This window comes from Onychomys torridus, chromosome 10, assembly GCF_903995425.1.
Source record: "Onychomys torridus chromosome 10, mOncTor1.1, whole genome shotgun sequence".
In the NCBI taxonomy this organism is placed as follows: Eukaryota; Metazoa; Chordata; class Mammalia; order Rodentia; family Cricetidae; genus Onychomys; species Onychomys torridus.
The window spans coordinates 66,020,352-66,037,731 of record NC_050452.1 but is presented as its reverse complement, the minus strand read 5'-3'; positions in this window follow the sequence as shown (position 1 = coordinate 66,037,731).

Here is a 17,380-nt window from a genome sequence, read left to right as displayed (position 1 = left end):
TTACTCTCCTAAAGAAGACTATGTAGTCTTCTTTCAGTATGAACCTGCTGCCTTTAATGTGTGCAATCTATCACCTACATATCTTCACATGACTGACACTACATGTTATATTTCAGCTCAATACCCCCATTTCAGTAACTATACAAATTATCTCATGCCACACTAGCAAAACACTCACCTTCATTTCTTGAATGGTCATTATCGTGACCTGAAATAATTATGTATCTCTTTTCACATTTGAATTCATATCCCATCAAGTTTCTGAGCCCAAGTAGTAGAAGCATCTTTCTCCCTTATTTACTCTATCCCAATACCTAGAACACTGCTTCCAAAGGACAGAGATTCAATAGAGATAAATGAATAACTGTCCTGATAAAACAAAGGAAACGTGTCCGAAATTTAACTGTTGACATTTTGCTGACAAACCACCAATCCACAGCCTCCCATTCCACTGAGCATTCTATGTTCTTTCAACATCCAGTAGTGACCTAGAACCTTTACCCACAGGGAAGAGCTAAGCATAGAATCTATATCACTCTTTCCCCAGACACCCAGCATACTTAGCAATGTACAGCTGTGTGCTTCTAAACTCTTTCAGTCCAATAGTTCAATAAAGTGCCCCAGGGTAGACTGTGGCTCTTAATACTTATTATAATAGCTCAATCCCTTAAAATTCTTTTGAAATATTTCAAAATGCATAAATATTCTGTGAAATGATGATTTGTGTCCTACTAATATTTATATGTTGAAAGTACAGTCCCAAGGGGTAGATCTAGAAAGAATAGCCTTTAGGATTATGAGATCAAGGATGTGGAGTCCTCATAAGCTGGATTAGTATTTTTATGAAATATGCCTGCAAGACATCTACGCACCTATAAGGACTCACAAAAAGAGAGTGATTTCCCAGACAGAGTTAGAATGGACAAAAGTCTGAAGCCGAGCAAGAGTGTGCAATGCCCTGAGAATCCAGGAAACTTCATACAACTGCAGGGTAAGGAGGCTTCATGGAGGGAAGTCAATATAGGATAAGCAAGACAGGAAGAGCTACAGCCATCCATTCACAATCCTGAACTTCCCAATGTACACAAGTGTGAGAACTGACTGTTGTTTATAACTCATATTGTATATGGTTTTATGGTCATATCGTTTATGGTTTTTGAATGAGCTGTTCCCCCATATTCTTGGCATTTGAACACTTGGTCCTGAGTTGGTAACTGTTTATGGAAATTTAGGAAGTATGACCTTCCTAGAGGAAGTGTCACTGAGATGGGCTTTGAGAGCTTAAGGCCTCACATTCTTTACAATTTGCTCTCTGTGCTTCATATTTGTGGATGAGAGATCTTATGCTCTAGTCACCATACCTCTGTTCTGTCATTAAGGACTCTAGCCATCTGGAACACTAAGTCAAAAATAAACTCTTTTATAAGTTACCTTGGTTATGGTTTGAAAGAAAATGGCCCCCAAAAGGAGTAGCACTAGTAGGAGGTGTGGCTTTGTTGCAGTAGGTATGGCCTTGTTGGAGGAAGTGTGTCATGGAGGGGGGATGGACTTTGAGGTCTCATCCAGTGTCACAGACCACTTCCTGTTGCCTACAAGCCATAAATGTAGGACACTCCACTACATCTCATGTCCCACCTTGATGATAATGGACTAAACCTCTGAAAATGTAAGCCATCCCAATTAAATGTTTTTCCTTTGTAAAAGTTGCCATGGTCATGGTGTCTCTTCATAGCAACAGAAACACTAACTAAGGCACTTGGTCATGGTGTTTTAACACAGGCACAGAAAAGTAACAAATAACAATATCATTATACAATTCAAACAGACAAAGATACTCCATTGTTTCTAATACTCATATGAGTAGAGAAAGAAAACCAATTTCCACACTTTATAGATATATATCCTCTTACACGCATGAGACCTTCTTGAGCTATTCTATGCAAGGTAAGATGGTCTTCTGACACCAGAGGCACATGCGCAGTGTCTATTGCCCACATTGGCCATGGGCTGTTTTAAAATTAGAAGAGCAATGTCCACTCCAAACTTTGTGTTCTGTGTTGTCTTTAATGATTTATGAGCAATGAAGGTCACTATAAAACCGTCTGTTCACCCACTGGCCTTCAAGTACTAGGAAGGTGCACTTGAAATTTATTCTCCTTTCTCTCACGCGTTCCACTCTTTGACTCACACTGCTTCTGTCTTTATCCTCCTGAGATCTGTCCTCACAGATGTTGTCTGCCCAAAGTAGGGTAAGGGCTTGTTTTCCAGGAAAGAGTTGTTCTTCCAGATGCAGGTAACTGGTCAAGCAAGTGTCTGGGCTCTCTGGGACAGAAGCCATGGGCAATCCCAGAGTGACACCAGGGTGTGGCAGCAACAGATTTTTATTATATTTTTTATTATATTTTATAATTTACATATCAGCCATGGGTTCCCCTGTCCTCCCCCCTCCCACCCCCACCCCCACCTTCCCCCCAGCCCCTCCCCTCCATTCCCATCTCCTCCAGGGCAAAGACTCCCCTGGGGATTCAGTTCAACCTGGTAGATTCAGTAAAGGCAGGTCCAGTCCCCTCCTTCCAGGCTGAGCAAAGTGTCCCCGCATATGCCCCAGGTGAAACAGGAGATTTTTAACCAGGTAGACAACACTGAAGGCATCCCTAAATACTGTGTTGGGTTTCCAGGGAAGAAAAGTTGAATAAAAGTTTGGAGAGAAGCAACATGGTCATAAAGCAACATGGTTCCAAACAAAAGCATGGAACATCCTAAGAAATCAGGGAAATTCAGATAGCTGAGGTGAAGTTAGGCCTCCTTCTCTGGGAAGGGTAGTAGAGATACATGAAGAGTTAAGAGGAGCCTCTGTGGATAGAAATTTGATGAATAACAGCAATCAAACACTACTCTAAAAGCAAAAAGAAAGAAGTAGAAAGTTTTATAGAGAGAGGAATGGAGCCTGGATTTTAGCCTTCATGCTTGCTTAGACAAAGCCTGCCCCTCCCCTGCTGTGTGAATGCCTGGTCAGGTTTGTTTTCTTCCCTGGCCTCTCCTTGAACACTGAGTCACCACCAGGTACCAGGATTTCTAAGAACAGCAACCACAAACCATTACCTGAGAAACAGGCTTGGGTATCTTGCTATGGTTTTCTTTCACAGTGGAAGAGACTTAATTGAAGTTTCCAGTAATTAAAACAAGCAAATGCTCCCTGTGTAATGGGTTATTAATTAGCCTGCCTGGGCTTGGGATGTCTTGTTTAAGGAGATCTTGATATTTAGAGGGGATCTGTGGTGTCAGAGGTATTCTTCTTCTGTCTCACGCATGACTGTCGATCCCTAGCTGAAATAAATTGAAGTCCACGAACTAATATTTAGATGATAAGCCTGACATTTTCATTTTTAGACTATTAATCATTTGCTATATGCCAGTTCATGTTTGCAAAAGTAGTCTTTATATTATAGGTTACCTTCATCTTTTCTTCAAGGCTTCTAAAATGTGTATTGAAGTAGCACCCCTTTCTAAACAATGTTCTTAGCAAATGAGTACAACCATTTTCTTGTCTATACTTGCACAGGTTTAAAAGATAGCTTTTTTTTTTTTTTTAAACTTGGGGAAAAAATAATGTCAGCCATCAAGCTTCCTCCTGCAGTAGATGGGAGCAAACACAGAGATCCACAGCCAGACATGACTCAGAGAGCAAGAGACCTTGGAACTTTCAGCCCAAAAGATGTCTCCAACAAATCTCTCCCCTCAGGCAATCCAGTAAAAAAGGAGGAAAAAGGAGTCTAAGGGCCAGAGGGGATGGAGGACACCAAGAAATTAACAAGACTGATGCTCATAGGAACTCACAGAGACTGAGGCATGCACAGGGCCTGCATGGGTCTGCACCAAATGGAGCCCTAGATCTGAAAGAAGTAGAAACATATCCCCATCCCTAACCCAGAATCAATGTCCAGTTGATAACCACTTACAGGGGAAATTTTAGTTTCCCAGGGAGTATCACTAAGGAAACAAACTACTTTTTTTTCCTTGAGACATGGTTTCTCTGTGCCATACATATAACCTTGGCTGTCCCAGAACTCACTTTGTAGACCAGGCTGGCCTCAAACTCACAGAGATCCACCTGCATCTACCTCTCGAGTGCCACCACATGAGAGAGAGAGAGAAAGAGAGAGAGAGAGAGAGAGAGAGAGAGAGAGAGAGAGAGAAAGGAGAGAGAACATGTACACAGGGTATCAATTCCAGGAAAAGTATGAGGAAAGATGGTAATCCAACAAGTATTTAATGAGTATTAACTTAATCAATGCTTATTGGTATAATACCAGCACAGCTGTTGGTAGGGTAATCAACGGTTCCCTAATTAAATTTGAGATCTGCTCCACATGAGGATACATGAGGATTCATAGTACTGTAAAACTAACCCAAAACCCATGGCTAAAAAGGTCTTTGACCCAATGAAGGACTTAATAGAGTTGCTTAGCTAAATTATCTCCCGTCAAACCACCTTTTCCATATAGGCAATGGTTACTTTCAGCCTTAATCAGAGAAGCTTCTGCTTGCAGTGAATCAAGGCAACTACAAAAATTCACATCTTCCTAAGATACAGAAAATAAAGGATACATAGTTGAGGGCTTATCCTTGAATAAGAGATTTACCCCACCCCTCTAAAGGCTTGGGGAGCACTGTAGCAAAGGAATCAGAAAGAATTCAAAAGATGGAAGATAGGGTAAAGGTCTAGGGAATGCCATCTTTTAACCACTGCCTTGGCAACTATGAACTCACAGCAGCTTTGCCTAGTAGCATCCAGCCCACACAAATCAAGTACTCCTACTACTCAGCTATGAATGATGAAGAGGATCATGAAGGCTTAAGACTTACTGTAACTAACAGATTCTGGGAAAGGAAGAGGTTACGAATATAGTTGTATAAGCCCAATGCGCTCCAATGGATATTTCCAAACCCAGGTTTGCTTAGATGGCCCTGGTTGAAATCTTCGGAACACAAAATTTTAAAAAGTAATGAATAAATGAGAGATTTGAAAGGGAGGGGGACTGGCAGGGTTTGGAGACAAAGAAAAGAAGATGAAGAGCTAAACAACCAAAATTCATTAGATACAGGTATGAAATGTCAGAGTATAAAATTTATTAATAAAAGAATAGATGTACAATATTAATGATACATATAGTTAACAGTCATAGATGTTAATATAAAAAATAGTCATATAAAATAATTATTATTATGATGGTAATAATAATAATTTGGTGTGATTTATTATATTCTCACAAAAGACCATGTAGTGCACTATTCCATTTTCATAATAACCAGATTAAAATTAATTCCATTTTTATTCTCAACCTGATATATTAGAATACCAAAGTATATTGTCTAAGTTTTGACAAAAGTTAAAAGATAAAGGCTAAATTTAATCATAGAAATACTTTAGTTCATAGCTATTTTCAGAAGGATGGAACTCGTATTCATTCATAAATATCCACATTCTGTTTACACCAGTAAATAAGATACTCATTCTACATGTTGACTTTAAGAAACTCATGTTTTCTATCCCAGTGAAGGGCATAGAAACATAAAGCATAAATGCCCATTATTTTGATCAATCTCAAATATAGTTTAAAAATCACAAGTGTGAAATTAGATGATTGATAAATAAATATGGTTGTATACATACTGCTACCCTCAGCAGACCATTTCCATTACCCCCGAAAGCAACTTCACAGGTCCCTGAGTTCTGAGCAGTTTTATATAAACAAAAGTGGTACAATGTGCTGTAGTTTTTCTTAGCACAGTGGTTCTGAGAACTCCTGTGGTGTTGCATAGTCCACATATCTTCATTTATGAACACTATCAAAATTATGCCAGGATTCATTTCTCCATAACCAGCTGATGCATATGTGGGTTAGGTCCAGTTTCCAGTTATTTTGAACAAAGCTGCTAGGAATAGACAAATTATAGTATGGACATATGTTTTCATTTATCGTGGATAAATTCCTGCAAGTGACCTTGTTGTTGCTTTGAAAAGTATATATTTTACTGAAAACGCCACATTATTTTCCACAGCGACTGTGCGGTTCTGAGTTTCTCACAGCATTCTGACCTCTGCACTTCTCTGAGATCCATCAGCTAAATCTTTGCCCAGACCCTCGACCTTTTCTATGTTCCAGTCTCTCTTCTATTAACAAGTACTGAGGACCAAAGCTAGACAATGCCATTTGCTTTCAGTATGCTTTTCAGACTAAGTCTCCTCAAGTCTCACCCCAATGCTGCAGCTTCTGCTAAAGCTTGGTCCACCAAGTAACCTTTGGCTAATGCAAGTGTGTTGTCCTTATCCAGCACTCACTTAACTGTAACCCTTTCTTTACTGGACAGGCTAGCATCTACATCCTTATTTCACTCTCTGTCACTATTCCTTCCACAATACATTTCTTTTCTTTCTACAAATATTTAGAGTGAGGGAAAGTTCTAGGTATGGGTTGGTTTATAGCAACAGACAAAAGGAAATATAAATGCACTAAGATGGTAACAATTGGCCTAAGTGCACGAGTCAAAGCAGGTCATACACGTGTGTTCAGAAAAAGAATTCCAGGCAGAATCATCACACAGCTGAAAATTCCCAGCTATTCAAGAATGTCAGCGTGCTGGCTGGTCTTATGTCAACTTGACACAAGCTAGAGTTATCTGAAAGGAGGGGGCCTTAATGGAGAAAGTGCCTCCATAAGATCCAGCTGTAAGGCATTTTCTTAATTATGACTGGTGGTGGAAGGACCAGCCCATTGTGGGTGGTGCCATCCCTCAGCTGGTGGTCCTAGGTTCCACAAGCAGGCTGAATAAGCCACGGGAGCAAGCTAGTAAGCAGCACCCCTCCATGGCCTCTCCATCGGCTCCTGCCTCCAGGTTCCTTCCATGCTTGAGTTCCTGTCCTGACTTCCTTCCATGTTGAACATCGATATGGAAGTGCAAGCCAAATAATGCTTTTTCTCTCCAACTTGGTTATTGGTCATGGTGTTTTGTCCAGCAATAGAAATCCTACCTAAGATAGACAATATGGTGGGCTCAGGGTGAGAAGAAAAATAAGAAGATAGAGTTAAAGAGATATGGGAAAAGTGCAGTTGTCAGACTGCGGAAATCAGTTCAGGTGAGTGTAAAGTTACTGTTTGGTGTGGAGTGGAGGATGTATGTAACCAACAAGTAAATTATGTGCTAATTTGGGAGACATATATTTCAAGTGGTAGTTGTGGTGATATATTATGTACCCCAATATATTGTGTACCCTAATAAACTTATCTGGGGATCAGAGGATAAACCAAGCCACTATATTAAACATATAGGTCAGGCAGTGGTGGCACATAGCTTTAATTCTATCACTCGGGAGGCAGAGAGCCATCTGGATCTCTGTGAGTTCAAGACTACACTGGGAATAGAGCCAGGCATGGTGGCACTCACCTTTAATCCCAGCACTTGAGATCTCATGTCTTGCTTGAGAAGTACACATGCCTTCAATCCCAGGAAGTGACATGGCTGGACAGAGAAAGGTATGTAAGGCGTGAGGAGACAGGAACTAAGCAGCAGTTCAACTGAGACCCTCGGGGTTAAGGACTCAGAGGCTTTCAGTCCGAGGATTTGTGGAAACAGGATCGGCTGAGGAGTTGGCGAGGTGAGGTTGGCTGTGGCTTGTTCTGTTTTTCTGATCTTTCGGCTTTCACCCCACTATCTGTCTCCATTTTTTTTTATTAATAACACATTTAGCAATTTGTGTTATAGATAGTAGCTGGATTCAGTGTATATCTTAAAGGTGTATCCACTAGGACTTACTAGTGAATTCAGTGTGAGTCAGAAAGATGATTCATTTCTGTTCCCAAGTTTGAGGTATGAGCAAGTCAATAAATATCGACTAAGAGAAGACATCAGGAAGAACATATTTAAGGAATAAAATTCAGAAGTCAGTTCTAGGTACCTTTCTTGGTGACTTTAACATATACATGTTGTACTATGGTTTCCTGGATCTGTGGTATTCTTAGCCTCTCCTGCCTAAGATGCCTAATCATATGATCCACCTGGTCTTCCTCAAGGTCTGTGATCACCAAAAATAGTCCACCTCTGATTAAAAGATGTCATTCCTCACCTTTTCATCTGTCGCTCACTTCTCAGTGCAGTGTCCCTTTTCTGGTTCCCCCAGAAGATCAATGTATTGGCCCCACAGCAGAATGTTCCTCTTAAGCCTTCACTCAGTCCCTGTCCCATCTTGTCAGTAACTTACCATCACTATGACAAAATACCTAAGAGTATATTTTTAGCACAGCTTCAAGAAGTGGCCAAAAGAAGAAAAGTATGTTTTGACTCATAATAGTAGAAGTTTCCATTTCTGGCCACTTACCTTCATCCCAGCAAAGCAGAACATCATGGTGGGGAGGGTGTGGCAAGACACAGCTCTTCCTAAAGTAACCACAAATGAGAGAGAGGGGGAAGGAGGAAGGAGAGAAACAGAGAAGAGAGAGTATAAAAACCATTAAGATATAGCTCCCAAGAGTCCACTCCCTTCAATTTGGTCCAGCCTCTTGAGCATTGGTCACCTCCCAGTCACCCTTCAGATTATGAATCTACAAAACAGGTGATTTCACTGTTAAGGTCAAAACTCTAATGAAGCAACCACTCCTGGGACCATTTCTGAAACTTGCTACATTGGGAAACCAACATCTGAGCACAGGAGCCTTCCAGACATTCCATAGGCAGGCCATGCCACTTCTTGAAGCCGTGCTCACAGTTACAGGGCCCTCTCGTTTAAGCCCTCTGCTTAGTTTCTCCTTCTCTTGTCCTATTCCACAGAACAGGATAACTTGGTCCCATTAAATGCGTTGTTGCTACACCTAAGTAAAGTTACACATAAATAAGGATATTGCTAAGGTAAACCATCACCGGTCTCATTTTAAACTTATGAGCACGAACTTTCAACTGCCAGACAACCCCTCAACCCTGTTTACCAAACCTTGGCTTACCTCTTCACTAAGCATATTTTCTTACTTTGGGCAATACCAGTTTTATTTCTTCCTAGTTTTTTCTTCTTAGAACAAACACTAACTCCTTTTCTCCAGCTCTCAATGAATGAGGGATTTTTTTTTTTTTAATGTAAGTGTATTTTCATGTTCCCAATCTTTCTAAAAGCAAGTCTCCTAGCCTGCGTTCCCCTGTCTGAACGTTTCTGTCTTGTTTGTTTGTTTGAGACAGAGTGAGAGACTGTCCTGACTGTCTTGGAACTTGCTTTGTAGACCATCCTGGCCTTGAACTCACAGAGATCTGCTTGTCTCTGCCTCCCAAATGCTGTCATTAAAGGTATATACCACCTCGCCCAGCCAGCTCTTCTTAAGTGGATGAATATTCCTGTTCCCATCTGCCTTGGTCTACTTTTTCTGCTGTAACAGAATGCATAAAATCTCATCATAGAAGTTTTGTAGGAGGCCATGAGCAGCATGGCACCAACATCTGACAAAGGCCTGCATGATAGGAGGACATAGGAGACAAAGAGGACAGGTGTGGGTGAACTTAGCACTTCCATCAGATAGTCTCACTGTGGCTGATGCAATCCTGTGATAATGCAGTATTCCATTCATCAGAGCAGAGCCTTGTGACCCAACCACCCTTTGAAGGTCTCACCTCTTGATACTACTACAATGGAAATTCGACTTCACAGTAAGTCTTGCAGAAGACACTGGAGCCAGAGGACTGGGGACACTTTTTTTGACCTGAATTCTACCTATTCTCACCTGCTAAATGATGGGTGATGTTGTGATTATCTCTTCTGCAATATTATTTCTCACTACTTAAATCTTTATCCTTATGCATCTCTTAGACTTTTCCCAACAGCACTCAAATGTATCCTAATAAAGCCACCATAAAATGTTTCCCCACCCCACCCCTTGTCACCAGTTAGCTGCTGCTTCATTTCTCATTTCCCTTAAAAGCATACTTCCTCAAAAGCACACTTCTAGATTCAGACTCTTCTTTGTCTTACCCATTTTAGATTAAAAAACAAAAACAAAATACCCTCTTCATCTTGCCACTGGAAATATTCCTTCAAGGTCATTATCAAGCTCCAACTTGTCAACTTTAGTGCCCAATTGTCTTTCTCAGCTTATTAATTACACAAAATCTCCATGGCATTTGAAGGCATTTTTCTTTCTTCTTAAATTTTAGACAGGGTCTTACTATACAGCTTTAGCTGGCCAGAAGCTTGCCTTGTAGCCCAAGCTGCCTTTCCTCCCCAAGTATGATGATTACAGGCATATGCTGCCACACCCAACTAATCACTTCTTTTTTTAAGGTTTCTTGGGCACCACCTTTTCCTAAATCCTCTGGTATGCCAGGGCTGCTTTCTCAGTCTCTCTGCAGCATCTGCTTAACAGAACCTGATGATGCAGGATTGCCTAGCTTCCTCTCCTGACTAGCCTGGGAAGCTGTACTCTGCACCAGTGATAACAATAGCACCCATGTGCAGTGTTTCACAGAGCACCAGGAGGCCTCAGTCGGTCATGTAATAGGCATCTTGTTCTGAACACGGCACTAACAAAACTCCTGATAGTCAGCCACTACTCTCTCCACCCCTCAGTGCACCCAGACCTACTCAATTACTTTATTAGTTTGCTGGTGAAAGTAAAACAAAATACTACTGTGAATATTAAACAAAATATATTTTCTTTTCTCATGATTCTTGAGACATCTAAGATCAAGAATATTGGCAAGTTAGTTCCTTTTGGAGCCTCTCTGAAGGCCTTCACATAGCTGCCATCTCTCTGTGTCTTTACATGATCACACTTTAGTGCAAATCTTTCCAGGCCTTTTGAAAAAACTTCACTCTAACTTGAACACCTATTATTGGAAGAGTTTTTCTCCCCAGATACTGAGTTACTGCTGTTGGAATTGTAGCTTGTGGGTTTGGAGAGAGAACACATCACTGCAATAGGTCCTCAACACAGAACTTTTCCTGTTTTCCTATGTGTGATTAATAAGTCATGACATAGTTTCAATAATATGTGAAATAAGAGCACATAAAGTATCCACAGATAGAACCTTATCATAAGCTAGGTTCCTGTGTGATGGGCCCATTTGAGTAGAGTCTTAAGAATAGTAATGTATAGTAACAAGAAAAATAAGATAATGAATTTCTTCAATAGCTCCCCAGAGCTCTCAGAATGCATTTCGCATTCTCCCACCATGGCCTACATGGTCCAAGGTCTGTCCCTCTTAGTCTAGCATTACTATGTTGCTCTTTGATTGCTATACTCTATGATGCTTGCTTTCTTACTACTCTTTATATACAAGTTACAGTCATGCCCCACCTAATGAGGTTTCAATCAACAATTAACTCTATATGCAATATTTGTCCCATAAGATTATAAGAGTAGAAAAGTGCTGGTTAATCTACATTGTCCATTTGACAATATTTATAATCTCCTAAGAAATAAAGGGGAAGAAGCACCTTGAGTGTGGGTGGTGCCATCCCTTAGGCTATGGTCCACACTAGATAAAAAGAAGCCAAAAGAGCAGCAGCATTCCTTCCTCTATTCCTGACTGTTGGTGTCATGTTATCAGCCACCCTACACTTGTCTGGCCACTGCTAGAGCTGTTGCCACCAACAACTCTTTCTGCATTATGCACTGTACCCTCAAACTACCAGCCGCAGTAAGTTCTCCCTCCCCAAAGTTGCCTTTGTTGTGTATGTTGTCACAGCAATGAGAAGAGTAACTAACATCTATAGTGACATATAGTGATATTTTATTTGTATTGAAATGTGATTTTATTTGTATATCAATAAAGTTGTCTTGGGGTCAGAGCAAGCCATAGCAGAAGCTGGGTGGTGGTAGTGCACGCCTTTAATCCCAGCACTTGGGAGGCAGAGCTAGGCAAGATCTCTGTGTGTTCAAGGATACAGCCAGCATGGCGACTCACGCCTTTAATCTCCATACCAACCATAGAAGACCTGGAGGTCTGTACAGACAGGCAGTGATGAGGAGGTCATGTGGCTGGGTTTACAACCAATAAAAGACAGGACACAGGAAGTAGCTCTCTTGTGGAGAGGAAAGACAGAGCAGCAGTGAAGGGTAAGGTTTTCAGCTCTCAGCTATTGCTCTGACCCCTTGGCTTTTAACTCTGCAATTGGCTCCGTGTTTCTTATTTAACAAGATGGTTACATCTACAGTGACATCATAGTTGTCACATTATATTGTGGGTTTTGGTGACGCTGGTGATGGCCACTGATCCTTGCCTGTATATGTATCACTGTTGTGGGCTATTTGTACACTGTGTGAAATGTATTGCTGTGATAGATGCAATAAAAATCTGAATGGCCAATAGCTAAGCAGGAGGTATAGGTGGGACTTCAGGAGACAGAGAGGACTCTGGGAAGAAGAAAGGGAGAGTCGCCAGCCAGATGCAGAAGCAGCAGCATGAGCAGTACAGAGAGATGAGGTAATGAGCCACACTATAGAATGTAGATTAAGATAAGTGGGTTACTTTAAGTGATAAGAGGTAGTGGGACAAGCCTAAGCTAAGGCTGAGTTTCATAACTAAAAATAAGTCTCCGTGTCATTATTTGGGAGCTGGCCATACAGAGAAAGACTCGTTACATATCACACTAATTATTTTATTGTCATCACACATTCACACTGTTCCTTTCCCCTCTTCTCATGATGTCAGTCCTATTGAATACAGAAAGCATCAAGGCCCAATTTGACTTCATCACAATTACATTTTAATGCCAATATTTTTATTTAAGATTAAATTCTAAGGTACTGGAAGTTGAGACTTCCTTTTGGGGAGGATCATAATCCAATTCATTGTCTGTGATATTGGAGGAATATCAAGAGAAGGGAACATGAGTCCCATGGCATATCTTATCTCTTCAAATTATCCAGAAGGACAGATGCATTCAGAATGCTCCAACATGCAAGATGGGGAGTAAATTTAATATAGATTCATTGACAATGCAGCATTACAAAGGATTTTACAACCTTCACCAATCAAAGGCCAGCAACAGCTGGCTTCCCCCCAGTGCCAAGTCAGCTTTCCTAAACTTTTTATGGCTGGCTTTTCAGTGACTGTTGATGCTTTCAGAATATTAAGCAGTGTTTAGTCACTTTCTCAGGGAGGGCTTCTCATTGTGGTTTCTAAAAATGTGCTGAACGTGTTTTCAAGGAGAAAAAGTGCCAGAGGGCCTTTGGTGGAGCAGGCTGAGCCTTGTAATCACAAACAGATTGCAGGGATTCCTGCTTCTGACTTCAACAGCCAGCAAAGGTCCCAAACACCAGTGGGCAATTAACTTGGGCAAAATCACCATCTGATGACACTTGTACTGGACTCATCCAGCTCTGCCCAGTTGTTAACTATCCATGGGACTGGATTTTGTAGCATGGTAGGGGAACCCAATCTTCTCAAACTTGTGGTCTAGAAAGCATGAAAGGCCTGCTGGGGGGGGGGGGCTAGTAAAAGGCCCTTTTTAGAGAACGTTGCTCTGAACCAAGTCAGAACTTGGGGCCTTCCCCTCCATGTATCCTACCCCCTTGAAGACCTGATGAGCTCTCACATCTACTACAGTTCTACAGTCCATAGCAGAATCTGACCCATACTCACATGAAAAGACATGCATATTGGATGGACTCAGGGCTAGTGTATGGAACATTAGCAGGACAGAATAAGATAAAGTCTGTGAAAGGAAGGGATGAGGACCTAAAGTGCTCAAGAAAGGGAATGCTACTATGATTGCAAGATCATGGACAGATCAGGATCCATGTGTCTACAGTCAAGATCCCAATCTTGGTGGTAAGTGGCATGCTGTGGATACTACTCTGTATAAATAAAATGCTGATTGGCCAGTAGCCAGGCAGGAAGTATATGTGGGACAAGCAGAGAAGAGAATTGTGGGAAGGAGAAGGCTGGAGGAGACACTGCCAGCCACCTCCATGAGAAACAACATGTAAAGATACTGGTAAGCCATGAGCCATGTGGCAAAGTATAGATTAATAGAAATGGGTTAATTTAAGATAGAAGAAGTAAATAACAAGAAGCCTGCCACGGTCATACAGTTTGTAAACAATGTAAGTTTCTGTGTGTTTATTGGTTGGGTCTGAGTGTCTATGGGCCTGACAGGTGAGAGAGATTTGTACTGACTGTGAGCCAGGCAGGAAAACTCTAACTACAGTGGTGTCATCTTCCCTCTTACATAAAGCAAATTACAAACAAGAGAGAGTTGTTCAAATCTGAGGAAGCTGTTCCCAGAAGTAAAAAGAGGAGGTAGTGTGCTGAACAACTAGACACAGCAGTCTCCACAGCTTGGCTGGGACCTATAAAGCCAAGGAATGGAGACTCACTTACCTTTGCCCAAAGGCAGCTACCACAGCCCATTTACCCTGAATAGGACCAAGAGAACTCTATATGGTCAGAAATGCTCAAGGTTTGACTCACGTGTCAAATCATGGACAAAAAGAAAAAAAAAAAAAATGCAAGCCAGATGAAAAAACAACCTAAGAAGAAAAACTGTCTGTGCATGTATTCCTGAAAGAAAGCCTAAAGATCAAGGACAAGGACTCTTGATGTCCCTTTCTTCCTGCCTAAAGCTAGCACCTGATATAAAACCCAAAGACCAGTACTCTCTGCTGCAACTCCTACAGAAGAAAGAACAGCTCTCTGAGACTCTCTGTAGTAGATTTCTACTCTGAGGGTACTTTCCAACCTCCATACACATTGTACAAAGAGTCTCCTCTGAACTTGCTACATGGTGGATAGGTATGTATGCCCAGGGGCAGTCAACAAAGACTAGGATTCCTAGAGAGGGTAAACATTCACGTCTTCACAAGTGTTGATCATAATATCAGCTGAGAGGATGGGATGGGAACCTGGCAGCCAAAGGGAGATCTGCAATTTAGGTATGACACAAAGAATGTTGCAGAGGCAAGAGAAGGCTTATTAAGAACTCTGTGTTTACTCAGATAAATGAAGGAAAACTTTCCAAGACATAAAAGGTAAAAATTATTTTTAAGTTAATACATAAATCTAACTTTTTAAGTGATGAAGATCAAATTTCTAAATGAGAACTTCCCCAAAATTGACACAAGGTTGGGGATTTAGCTCAGTGGTAGAGCGCTTGCCTAGCAAGCACAAGGCCCTGGGTTCGATTCTCAGCTCAAAAACAAAACAAACTTGACACAAAAAATTGTAAGAAAAAACAAACAAAAATAATGCAACAGCTGTACTGAGAGTATTAATTTGTTACTTTACAATGAATTCACTCAGATTAATGAAAGGAACAATGGCACAGGCTGTATATATAATTGCCCAAAAATATTTATTGTATACCTATTAAGTGTTTGTTCAGAAAAAGAAGTATAATATAACTTGCTGAGGACTACATGAAGAGAGGTCTAACCTCACTCATTGATTTAATAAGTGCAAATTAAAACAGCAGGATATTGTTATTTTTACCTATCAGATTGGCAATGACTAAAAGGAATTACAAAATATGGCTTTGGCAAGATATGTGGGAAACAGATATTCACACAGTGGTGATATAACTATAATTGGCATAACTTCTTTGAAGGTCAACTTGACAAAAGGTTGGTATCTATGAAAATACTTTTACATTGGAAATTCCACTTCAAATAATTTTGTTTTGTTTTTTTGCTTTGCTCATACACACGCTCAACAGTGCAGAGTTAAGGAGACTCGTTGTGGTGTATATTAGGAAAGGAAAAATAAAATGATCTAAACAAAAGGGCTTCATTCTTAATGGTTAAGAGTGCATATAGATCTTGCAGAGGACCCACATTTGGTGCCCAGCACATACATGGTGGTTCACAACCATTTATAACTCCAGTTCCAGAGGACCTGAAGAATTCTTCTGGCCTCCCCAGGCACCAGGAATGCATGTAGAGCACACACATGCATGTAGACAAATACTCATGTAAATGAAATAAAATAATAAATAAATTGTTAAAATCTTCCAAATTGGAAGCAATCTGTGTTTAATACAGCTGCTACAAACATAAATTATGGTGCTCCTGTATAAATAACATGAAACATTATAAAGAATATCATAGAATAATATAATGGAAGTGGTATGTACTGATATAAAAGTATCCACAAAGTATACTAGATTAAAAACCCAAAGAAGATGTGTAACATTGCTTTTAGAATGTTTTCACTATGTTAGGTGCATTAGCTTGTATTTATAATATTCACAATAGTTTAGAATTCATTTTATTTTCTTTTATTCAAATCTTGAAATACATGCATTTTATTGCTTTTAATCTTTTTTCTTTTTTATTATTATATTTGTGTTTTAATTTTACATATTAGCCATGGGTTTCCCTGTCCTCCCCACTCTCACCCCCAGCCCCAGCTTCCCTCCAGCCCCTCCCCTCCATTCCCATCTCCTCCAGGGCCAAGACTCCCCTGGGGATTCAGTTCAACCTGGTAGATTCAGTACAGGCAGGTCCAGTGCCCTCCTTCCAGGCTGAGCAAAGTGTTCCTGTGTAAGCCCAAGGTTCCAAACAGCGAGCTCATTGACTAAGGACAGGTCCGGTTCCCACTGCCTGGGTGCCTCCCAAACAGTTCAAGCTTTTCAATTGTCTCACTTTATTCATATGTGATGTGATTGTATATATGTATGTGTATTCCTGCGCACATTCCTTTGAATGCCAACATGTACATAGAGATCAGATGATAACCTTAGGTGTCAGCCCTCACCTTCCACACCTATCTCTACCTTCCATCTCAATGTGGGTTAACTGGTATTACAGATACAACACATGAAGGGAGAGTTTTTCATTGGAACAGCTAGCTGGTCAACTCTGCCCCACCAGCCACTCTCAAATAACCACACAGAGACTTATTATTAATTATAAATGCTCAGCCAATAGCTTAGGATTGTTACTAACTAGTTCTTACATCTTAAATTAATCCACAATTCTTATCTACTCTCTGGCATGTGGCAGTACCTTTTTTTCAGCACAGCATATTCATCCTGCTTCTCTCCAAGTTTCCGGGTGACTCCTGAGACTCCTCCCTTTCCCCCCACTCTTTCCTTTTGTCTGCAAGTGCTGCCTAACCTCTACCTGCCCAGCTATTGGCCAGTCAGCTCTTTTATTAACCAATGAGAGTAATACATATTTACTGGGCACAAAGACTGTTCTACAGCAAACACATGCTATCAGGTGCAACTTTATGTGAGTTCTGAGCATTTGTATTGAAGCCTTCACAGTTGCATAACAAGGACCTCACCCACTGAGCCATCTCCCCAGTCTAAAAACCACAGATAGTTAAAATTCATTTGCTTATGGAGCATTACATTCATGTGGCTTATTTTGCTTTCACTAACATGTTTTTGTGATAC